The 10453-nt window shown below is 49.6% G+C and overlaps 1 pseudogene; it reads left to right on the top strand.

Moving 5' to 3' along the window:
* Positions 1 to 6930: 6930 nt before the first annotated feature.
* LOC140215895 (uncharacterized) lies at positions 6931 to 8546 on the top strand (annotated as a pseudogene).
* Positions 8547 to 10453: the final 1907 nt, after the last annotated feature.

Raw genomic sequence — 10453 nt, 5'->3', positions numbered from 1 at the left:
GCTGCCTAGTTAATGCCGGTGATCAATTCAATTGATACACAAACGATCATCACGCTGTGGTGGCACATGTACCCATGCAAATCGTATTTAAATTGCGATGTGACAGCCTGATAAAGCAGTTTAAAGACCACCTCACCGCGGATATATAAACGTACACGAGCCAATGAGCACTTCATCCCAAGGACTATAGATGCATATTGACACGTGTACTTATCTTTATCGGGCGACCACGTTTCGCCGCCTAACAAATGTTATCGCACAGCGCGGGATGCGCCTGCATGCATCCGAAGTTTCTGGAAAGTTATCGATGCTTCTATCCGGCTGTCTGTTGTCGCCGAACCTTGTGTTATCTGATTTCATCGCGTAACGCGAATGGTGTAGAAATTTGTGGAAGGCCCGCGGGTCCAAACGATTAGTCTGGAACATTCGACGACTGCTGTATAAAAGCCGACGCGCTTCGCCCGCTGATCAGATTTTCGACGATCGCCGAATGTGTTCGCCGCTATCGTTGCGCTATAAGTGTAGCCTGTTTTGTGAGCACAGGTTCGCCCAATAAAATTTAGTTTAGTCGTCGACAGTGTTGCTACTGTGTTCTTCAACGTCACCACCACGTGACATCTGGTGGAGGTGCTAGAGCGTTCATGTACCGAACGCCCCCGCAAAGCCGCGATCCAAGCCCGAAGCCCGAGGACAAAACCAACATCGTCCAAGACCAAGCGTGCTAGCCGCAGACTGCAAGGACTGCCTCCAGAGCACGGACTTCTACCTGAGTCGACAAAGAAGATCGTGGTCAAAACAACCCCAATGGCTGCCCCAGCGTCCCCCGTTATCCTACAACAACCTCGGGACCCACCGACCTTCCATGGAGCAGCGACTGAAGACCCAGAACCCTGGCTGGAGTTCTACGAGCGAATCGCGACTTTTAACAACTGGAACTCCGACGACAAGCTGCGGCGTGTATACTTTGCTTTAGAAGATGCCGCCAGAGCATGGTTTGAGAACCGGGAGTCGACCTTGACGACATGGGACCTCTTCCGTAGCGGCTTCCTGCGCACCTTTACGAGCGTCGTGCGCAAGGAAAGGGCCGAAGCCATGCTGGACGCCCGAGTGCAGCTACCTAACGAGAACGTTGCCATCTTCACGGAAGAACTGAACCGTCTGTTCCGCCACGCCGACCCGGATATGCCCGAGGAGAAGAAATTCCGCCTTCTCATGCGTGGTGTGAAGGAAGAACGTTTCGGCGAAATGATACGGAGCCCACCGAAGACCGTCGACGAGTTTCTTCGCGAGGCCACCAGCATTGAGAAGACACTCGAGATGCGGAACCGGCAATTCAACCGCCGTACAAGCTCTACCCACAACGCAGGAATTCAATCACTGGCCACGGACGATCTGCGCGAGACCATCAGGGCCATTGTGCGCGAAGTACTGCGCAAGGTCTTGCCTTCGTCGCACCCTCAAGTGGCCTCGATCGCCGACATCGTGAAATAAGAGGTGCACCGATCGCTTGGAGTTCCTGAGGTGCAACCAGAATCACCACAGCGCCAGCCGGAAGCAATGACTTACGCCGCCGTCGCACGCCGTCAAGGCACGCCTCCGCGACCGCTCCAGGGCCCTGTAATGCCGCAATTTCGTCGTCCGCCGCCGCCGCCACCAGCACGCCCACCTGTCGCCCACCGCATCTACGCGAGGAAGAAGGACATTTCGCGAGCCCCCGACCACCGCCCGCTCTGCTATCACTGCGGAGAAGCCGGCCATGTGTGCCGCCGATGCCCATACCGCGACTTGGAACTGAGAGGGTTCGCCGTCAACGCGCCGCGTCCACAGCTTGGCGACCGCCCACGTGACATCGCCGATTACCTCGCCGCTACTCAGTGGAGCCCTCGACGGCCGTCCCGTTCGCCGTCACCAGGCCGCTACCTGTCGCCGCAGCGCCGACCATACACCGGCCCAGCCCGGGGCCGCTCTGCGAGCCCATATCCGGAAAACTAAAAGCAGCAACTGATGGAGGTGCGGTTGCTGTTCGTCGAACTGACGAAGATCCTCCGCCGCCGACGAAGACGACGAAGAGACCACCTCGACGACATAATAACGACCCGCCGCCGCCCCGACGAAGTCAGGAAGCCAAGACTACACCGACGAAAGACGACTTGACGACGCGACGTTCGACATTCAGTTCAACACGATGCAGCCGTGATCCGACGCCAAGACCTAACTGCAACGCCAGACAAAGAACCACCGACCTCGACGTGCTTCTCGACGGCCCGCCTTAGTGGACACAGGTGCTGATTACTCCGTCATGAGTGGACACATAGCCGCCCAGTTGAAGAAGGTTAAGACTGCATGGGAAGGCCCTCAAATTCGCACCGCTGGAGGACACCTGATTACGCCGACTGGAATCTGCACGGCAAGAATAACCGTTCATGACCGGACTTACCCTGCCACCTTCGTTATCATCCAACAGTGTTCGCGAGACGTCATTCTCGGCATGAACTTCCTGAACCAACACGGCGGAATCATTCACCTGAAGTGGAAGTCCATAACGCTGTCGGAAGATCGAGCGATACCGCCGGAGAGTCCTCGTAGTCGCCACGCCTTGAGTGTGCTCGAAGATCAAGTAAGCATCCCGCCTCGCTCCAGCATTATAATTTCGGTCGGCATCGAAATACCCGCTGACGTAGAAGGTGTCATAGAAGGCGACCAACGTCTACTGCTAGACCGTGAAATTTGCGTCGCAAGAGGGATCGCTCGACTTCATGGAGGGAAAACTGAAGTCTTGCTGACAAACTTCAGCCAGGAGTTCAAGCACATCAACAAGGGCACGACGATCGCGTACATCGAGGAAATTCTGGAAACCAGTAATGCGTTTGTCATCTCGGATTCCGCCGCATCTACCCCGACGAGCATAATTCACGAACCAGACTACGACAATAATCCAAGTCTCCCCGTGATTAAGCAACAGCAGCTCAGAAGTCTGCTCCGACGATACAATGGCTGCTTTCCGACGTCATCGAGGATTCGACAAACACCAGTCGCCAAGCATCGCATAATCACCGAGGATTACGCTCGACCACTCCGCCAGAGCACTTAACGAGTTTCGCCGTGAGAACGCGAAGCTATAAGAAAACAAGTCGACGAAATGCTGCGCAACGACATCACCCAGCCGTCGAAAAGCCCCTGGGCATCCCCTGTTGTCCTGGTGAAGAAAAAGGACTGAACCCTACGTTTTTGCGTCGATTATCGTCGTCTGAACAAGATCACCGAAGAAGGACGTATACCCCCCTCCCACGAATAGACGACGCATTGGATCGGCTCTGCAACGCTAAATACTTCTCGTCGATGGACCTCTGGTCTGGCTATTGGCAAATAGAGGTCGACGAACGAGATAGCGAAAAGACCGCCTTCATCACCCCAGACGGCCTCTACGGGTTCGAGGATATGCCTTTCGGAGTGTGCTCGGCACCTGCAACGTTCCAGCGCGTGATGGACACGGTTTTAGCAGGATTGAAGTGGCAGACCTGTCTCGTTTACTTGGATGACGTCGTTGTATTCGCCGGAAATTTCGACGATCACCTTAGGCGGCTTGCGCAGTACTAGAGGCCATCAAGTCATCAGGGCTCACTCTGAAGCCAGTAAAGTGCCGCTTCGCTTACAATGAGCTTCTCTTCCTAGGCCACGTCATCAGCAAAACCGGAGTACGCCCCGACCCGCAGAAAACAGCTGCCATCACAAAGTTCCCGCAGCCCATTGACAAAAAGGCAGTGCATAGATTCCTTGGCAAGTGTGCCTACAACAGGAGCTTTGTCAAGGACTTTTCACGCATCGCTGAGCCGCTAACGCATCTAACCAAATCTGATGTCGAGTTCAAATGGGAAACGCCGCAGGCCGACGCATTTCAAGAACTAAAACGACGCATGCAGTCGCCGCCCGTACCTGCGCACTTCGACGAGCACGCCGATACCGAAATCCACACTGACGCCAGTATTCTAGGCCTCGGTGCCGTCCTAGTCCAGAGAAAAGATGGTCATGAACACGTGATAGCTTACGCTAGCCGGTCGTTGTCAAAAGCGGAAGGCAATTATTCTGCAACCGAAAAGGAATGCCTCGCCATCGTTTGGGCTACAGCGAAATTTCGCCCTTACCTATATGGCAGGCCATTCAAAGTGGTCAGCAACCATCACGCGTTGTGTTGGCTAGCTAACTTAAAGGACCCTTCAGGACGGCTGGCACGGTGGAGCCTCAGACTACAACAATACGACATCACTGTAACATACAAGTCTGAACGAAAACACTCAGATGCTGATTGCCTATCACGCGCCCCCATTGACCCGCCACCGGAAGATGACGAGGATGACGACGCCTTACTTGGAATAATAAGCGCGGAAGACTTCGCCGAACAGCAACGAGGAGGCACGGAGCTAAAAGCCCTAGTCCAGCATTTGGAAGGGCACACCGACGTTGTCCCTAGGGCATTTAAGCGTGGATTGTCTTCGCTCACGCTACAAAACAACCTGCTCGTGAAGAAGAACTTCTCACCAGTCCGCGCCAGCTACCTTCTTGTTGTACCGTCAGCGCTGCGTCCAGAAATACTGCACACCCTACACGACGATCCAACCGCTGGGCACCTCGGATTCTCCCGGACGCTGTCGAGAATACAGGAAAGGTATTACTGGCCGCGTCTCACCGCCGACGTCGCCCGTTACGTCAAGACATGCCGAGACTGTCAGCCGCGCAAGACACCACCGACAAGGCCAGCAGGATTACTACAGCCGATCGAACCTCCTCGTCGACCATTCCAGCAGATTGGGATGGATTTGTTGGGGCCGTTTCCGATGTGAACATCCGGGAATAAGTGGATCGTCGTGGCGACGGACTATCTCACCCGCTTAGCTGAAACTAAAGCTCTACCAAAAGGCAGCGCAGCCGAAGAGGCGAAATTTTTCGTCGAGAGCATCCTGCTGCGACATGGTGCCCCAGAAGTCCTCATCACCGACAGAGGAACGGCTTTTACAGCAGAGTTCGTCCAAGCCATTCTGCAGTACAGCCAGACAAGCCACAGGAGGACAACTGCCTACCATCCGCAGACGAATGGTCTCACGGAACGCCTGAACAAGACCCTCGCCGACATGCTAGCAATGTACGTCGACGTCGAGCACAAGGCGTGGGACGCAGTCCTGCCGTATGTAACCTTCGCTTACAACACGGCAGTGCTAAACAACACAGCTCACGCCGTTTAAGCTGGTTTACGGCAGGAACGCGACGACGACGCTCGACGCCATGCTGCCCCACGTCACTGACGAAGAGAATGTTGACGTCGCTAGCTATTTCCAGCGCGCCGAAGAAGCCCGACAGCTCGGCCGCCTACGGATCAAGAACCAACGGAGGACCGACAGCCGATACTACAACCTGCGACGACGCTTCGTCGAGTACCAGCCCGGCGACCGTGTTTGGGTTTGGACCCTGATACGCCGACGAGGACTGAGTGAGAAACTATTGCGCCGCTATTTCGGACCCTACAAGGTCATTCGACGTATTGGCGCACTGGACTATGAGGTCGTGCCAGACGGAATTTCGCATTCACAGCGGCGCCGCGCACGATCTGAAGTGGTACACGTGGTGCGTCTGAAACCCTTTTACGCACGCTGACGAACTTCCTTATTTTGTTGTTTTCTTTGCTACGGGTGTTTTCTTTATTACTTTCGTTTGTATGCAGCATCGGGTCGATGCTTTTTAAGAGTTGGGTATTGACACGTGTACTTATCTTTATCGGGCGACCACGTTTCGCCGCCTAACAAATGTTATCGCACAGCGCGGGACGCGCCTGCATGCATCCGAAGTTTCTGGAAAGTTATCGATGCTTCTATCCGGCTATCTGTTGTCGCCGAACCTTGTGTTATCAGATTTCATCGCGTGACGCGAATTGTGTAGAACTTTGTGGAAGGCATGCGGGTCCCACCGATCAGTCTGGAACATTCGAAGCTTCGAAGTCTGGAACATTCGAGCTTCGAAGTGGATGCGTCCGTTGACCCTGCGCTGCATTTGAAGCTACAGCCTGTGCCCGCTTATGATGGTCTACCTCCGAACTGCCCTGTCACCTCCCCGTGTGACAGCTTTGGCAAGTGCGATAGTGGTCCTATCGTCGCGCCATATGGTTCCAACTTACATGTGACGTCATCGGACGGCCCAATAGGAGCATGCTGTTTGTCAATGACGTCATCGACACAACGCTTAAAAGTCCCGGACCCGGCTTCCCTCGTCAGTGGGCAAGACTGCAGCAGCACCAACAGGATGCTTAATCGCGTCTTGTTTTTCGTGCAGTTTCTTTGCTGTTCACCCGGAATCTTCAATGCTGGCCTTTCCTCGAGGTGCTTCGAAGTGGATGCGTCCGTTGACCCTGCGCTGCATTTGAAACTACAGCCTGTGCCCGTGTATGATGGTCTACCTCCGAACTGCCCTGTCACCTCCCCGTGTGACAGCTTTGGTAAGTGAGATAGTGGTCCTATCGTCGCGCCATATAGTTCCAACTTACATGTGACGTCATCGGACGGCCCAATAGGAGCATGCTGTTTGTCAATGACGTCATCGACACAACGCTTAAAAGTCCCGGACCCGGCTTCCCTCGTCAGTGGGCAAGACTGCAGCAGCACCAACAGGATGCTTAATCGCGTCTTGTTTTTGGTGCAGGTACATTACTTTAAACACGCTCATTGTTTGAGATCAGATGATCGTTGTTTGCTGCTGCTCTCTTGCCCACAGAGCTTTTTGTTTTGTTTTATGCATGCACTGTTCTGCGCAAATCGGCTTGTCCTTAGCGGTGATGTTGAATTAAATCCCGGTCCCACGAGAAAGACGATTCGTAACACCGGTAATTCAGGCGAAACTTCGTGTTCATCTGCTGAACCTGATAATGACTTGAACAATATTTCCGGCATGCTGACAGAACTATTGGCTGGGCAAAAAATGATCGCTCGTGACATCGCTGACAGCAAGGTTTTTCAGCAAACTGTTAACAAGCGTTTTGACGCTCTGGAATCCCGTGTGGCCGCTCTCGAAAAAACTAGCGCTGATCCTAGAGTCTCACTTGACCATTCTGGTTCTGACGTACGCTCTTTATCTCAGGCCGTCTCGGAACTAATTAAAAAGAATGATGACCTTGAAAATCGCTCGAGACGCAACAATATAATTTTGCATGGACTTGGTGAACGCAATGCTGAAAACACAGATACGCTTTTGTCTAATGTACACCAATGTTTCACAGAGAAACTTCAAATTGAATGCCCACCCATCGAACGTTGTCACAGAATTGGCACCAAACGTGAAGGTAGATTGCGCCCAGTTATATTACGAGTACTAGACTTTCGGAACAAAGTAGAAATAATGAAAATTGTCTCAAAGCTGAAAGGAATAAAATTTTACATAACTGAACATTACTCGGCTAATGTACGTGCCATTCGCAAAAAGCTATGGGCAGCAACCTCTTCTTTCGTGACCATGGCTCTGTGGTGAGGTTGCGTTATGACCATGTCTTTATATATAGTGTCCGCTACAGGTGGAATGATGCAGCTAATGCCCTAGCTGACGATTCAGGTCTCGCTGTAAACACCGTAGTGAATAATTCGAGCCTTTCTGACAACACTCTCCCGGCCACGTCATCTTCACCTTGACAAATTCGCGACTCTTACAAGCTTACTTTCTTGAATTTGAATGCAAGAAGTCTAGAAAATAAGTTCCTGCTGTTTCTTTTCTTGGTAGCCTCTTATTCCCCTCATTTCATTGGTGTCACTGAAACATGGCTTCACGATCACATATATGACTCTGAAATCACTCCACCCGGCTATGTAGCTGTCCGATCAGACCGCAAAACTGGCAGGGGAGGCGGTGTCGCCCTTTTTTTTAAATCGGACTTAAAGTTTTCGGTTATCTGTCCTCCAGCAGATCTTGAGTCTGTTTGGTGTAAATTGTACCTAGGCAAAAAAAAACAAAAAAAACAATCATAGTCTCTGTTTTCTACCATCCACCTGCCTCCTCACCTGATAACATTTTTCTTCTAGCTGATTACATCAACACGCGCAGTTTTCATGCATCTAGCTTAATTCTAATGGGAGACTTTAACACGCCAGATATTCACTGGCCCTCACTATCGCATCACAGTTGTTTAGGTAGCGAACTAATTAACTTTTCTTTATCTTTTGGGCTTACACATGTAGTGAATGGCGCAACAAGACAAAACACACTTCTTGACCTAGTGTTGATTAGTTCAGACCTTGTTGATAAGCTGTCTGAGTGTGAAATTACTGACAGAATTTCAGATCACAGGGCAGTGTTTATATCGCTACACTGCACAGTTTGTAAACCGCGCGCCGAAATTCAAACTTTTTTCGACTTTAATCGCTCTGACGACACGTCTATTCTTGATGTCTTATCAGAACGTTTTGAATCGTTTTGCACACTTAGTAAAGATTGTGACGTGAATACATTAGTTCGCCAATTTGAAAACATTATAAAGCTGTGTATTCGACGCTTTGTTCCGTTAAACAGTAAGGAAAAAAATCGTGCCCTTCCTTGGATAACTAGAGAAATCTTGCAGTTATCACGCCGCGTTAGAAGACTGAGACGCTCAAAAAGCAGTAATGACCCTGATGCAATTGCTAGATTCACCTCTGCCAAAGAGGAACTAAATTTGAAAATGAATACGGCCAAAGATTTTTTCTTTCATATCGAGCTGCCAGGATTACTAAGCAATAATCCTCGGAAGTTCTGGCGTTCTGTCATGCCTACTACTGAATCTTCATCTTCATTGACTATCAATGATGAAACTATAAATGATCCTGCACGCATCTCCAATGCATTCAATGAATATTTCCATTCGGTGTACGCAAACGATTCTCATGTCTGCCCTGCCTTTGATAATGATTCAGATTTTTCTATTTCCGACATTTCCGTTGATGTTAATGGCGTTCTTAATTTGATTTTAAATTTAGACACAAGAAAGTCTAGTGGCTCCGACGGTATTCCTAATTCGTTTTTACTTCGCTATTCACAATGGACATCACGCTATCTTGAAATTATATTCAATAAGTCTCTAGATACAGGAATCGTTCCTTCATCATGGAAACTTGCAAGAGTAATACCCTCGTATAAAACAGGCAGGAAGACAGACATAACGAATTGCAGACCAATTTCTTTAACTTCCCAATCGTGCAAAATACTGGAACGTATTATTTACAAACACATAATAGATTTTGTGGAGTCCAACACCATTCTTGCTAATGTTATGCACGGCTTTAGACGTGGTTTCAGTGCTATCACGCAGTTAACCGACTTCACCCATGACATCGCTTATCAGTTGGATCTTGGTAAACAGATTGATGCTATCTTCATTGATTTTTCTAAAGCTTTCGATTCATTACTTCATTCTCACCTCTTGCAAAAATTAAATGCAATACTAAAAAATTCCCATCTGGTCAATTGGATCGCTAGTTTCCTTTCTAACCGGTCCCAATACGTCGACTTTAGTTCTGCAAGGTCATCCATACTCGAAGTAGGCTCCGGGGTTCCTCAAGGATCCGTCCTGGGTCCGTTATTGTTTTTAATTTACGTCAATGACCTCCCAAAACATGTTTCCTCTAATATTCGTCTTTATTCTGACGATTGCGTCTTATACGACGTGATTGATTCCCCGAATAGTTTTCAGCGATTAAATGATTCCTTTGTCTCTTTCAGTGCTTGGTGTGAAAAATGGAAAATGAACATTAATTAAAAAAAAAAAAGGTTGTTTTGTCCTTCACGAAAAGAGCAGCACCTGTAATGAAGACATATTCCTTGAATGGGTCACCTTTAACCAGAGTTCGACAATACAAATACCTTGGCGTAACATTTACTCACAATCTCTCATGGACTACACACATTGACCAAACATGTTGAAAGGCCCTAAAACAGCTTGGATACCTACGTCGTACCATGCAAAAGGCTCCGAAGGCAGCTAAACCTTTAATGTATAAAACTCTTGTTCGCCCCATTATCGATTATGCCGCAACAGTCTGGTCACCACATAACCAAAACAACATAATCACACTAGAAGCAGTTCAGAAAAAAGCCGTCCGTTTCATTTTACATCGGTATGACCGCTATTTTTCAGCCTCATCTGCCCTCCCTACGCTGAATCTAACATTACTTTCAGTACGTCGTGATGTGGAATCATTAAAATTTTTGCACAACATAATTAACAAGTCATACCACACTTCAAACACCGCTTACATATCTTTCACCAAGCCTTCTTGCGCGCGTAATTTCCACGAGCTTAATCCTAACCCTCTCTATGCCCGTACAAATACCTTCAAGTACAGCTTCTTTCCCCGCACAATAGAAGTATGGAATTCCTTGCCTAGCTGCCTTCGTTCACTCCCGATAAGCGAATTCGAAAGTGCTGTCTATGAAAAGCAGTATATGTAAC

Source organism: Dermacentor andersoni, chromosome 2, assembly GCF_023375885.2.
Source record: "Dermacentor andersoni chromosome 2, qqDerAnde1_hic_scaffold, whole genome shotgun sequence".
Lineage (NCBI taxonomy): Eukaryota > Metazoa > Arthropoda > Arachnida > Ixodida > Ixodidae > Dermacentor > Dermacentor andersoni.
The sequence above is the reverse complement of the archived record's forward strand: the minus strand, read 5'-3'. Positions and strand labels throughout refer to the sequence as shown.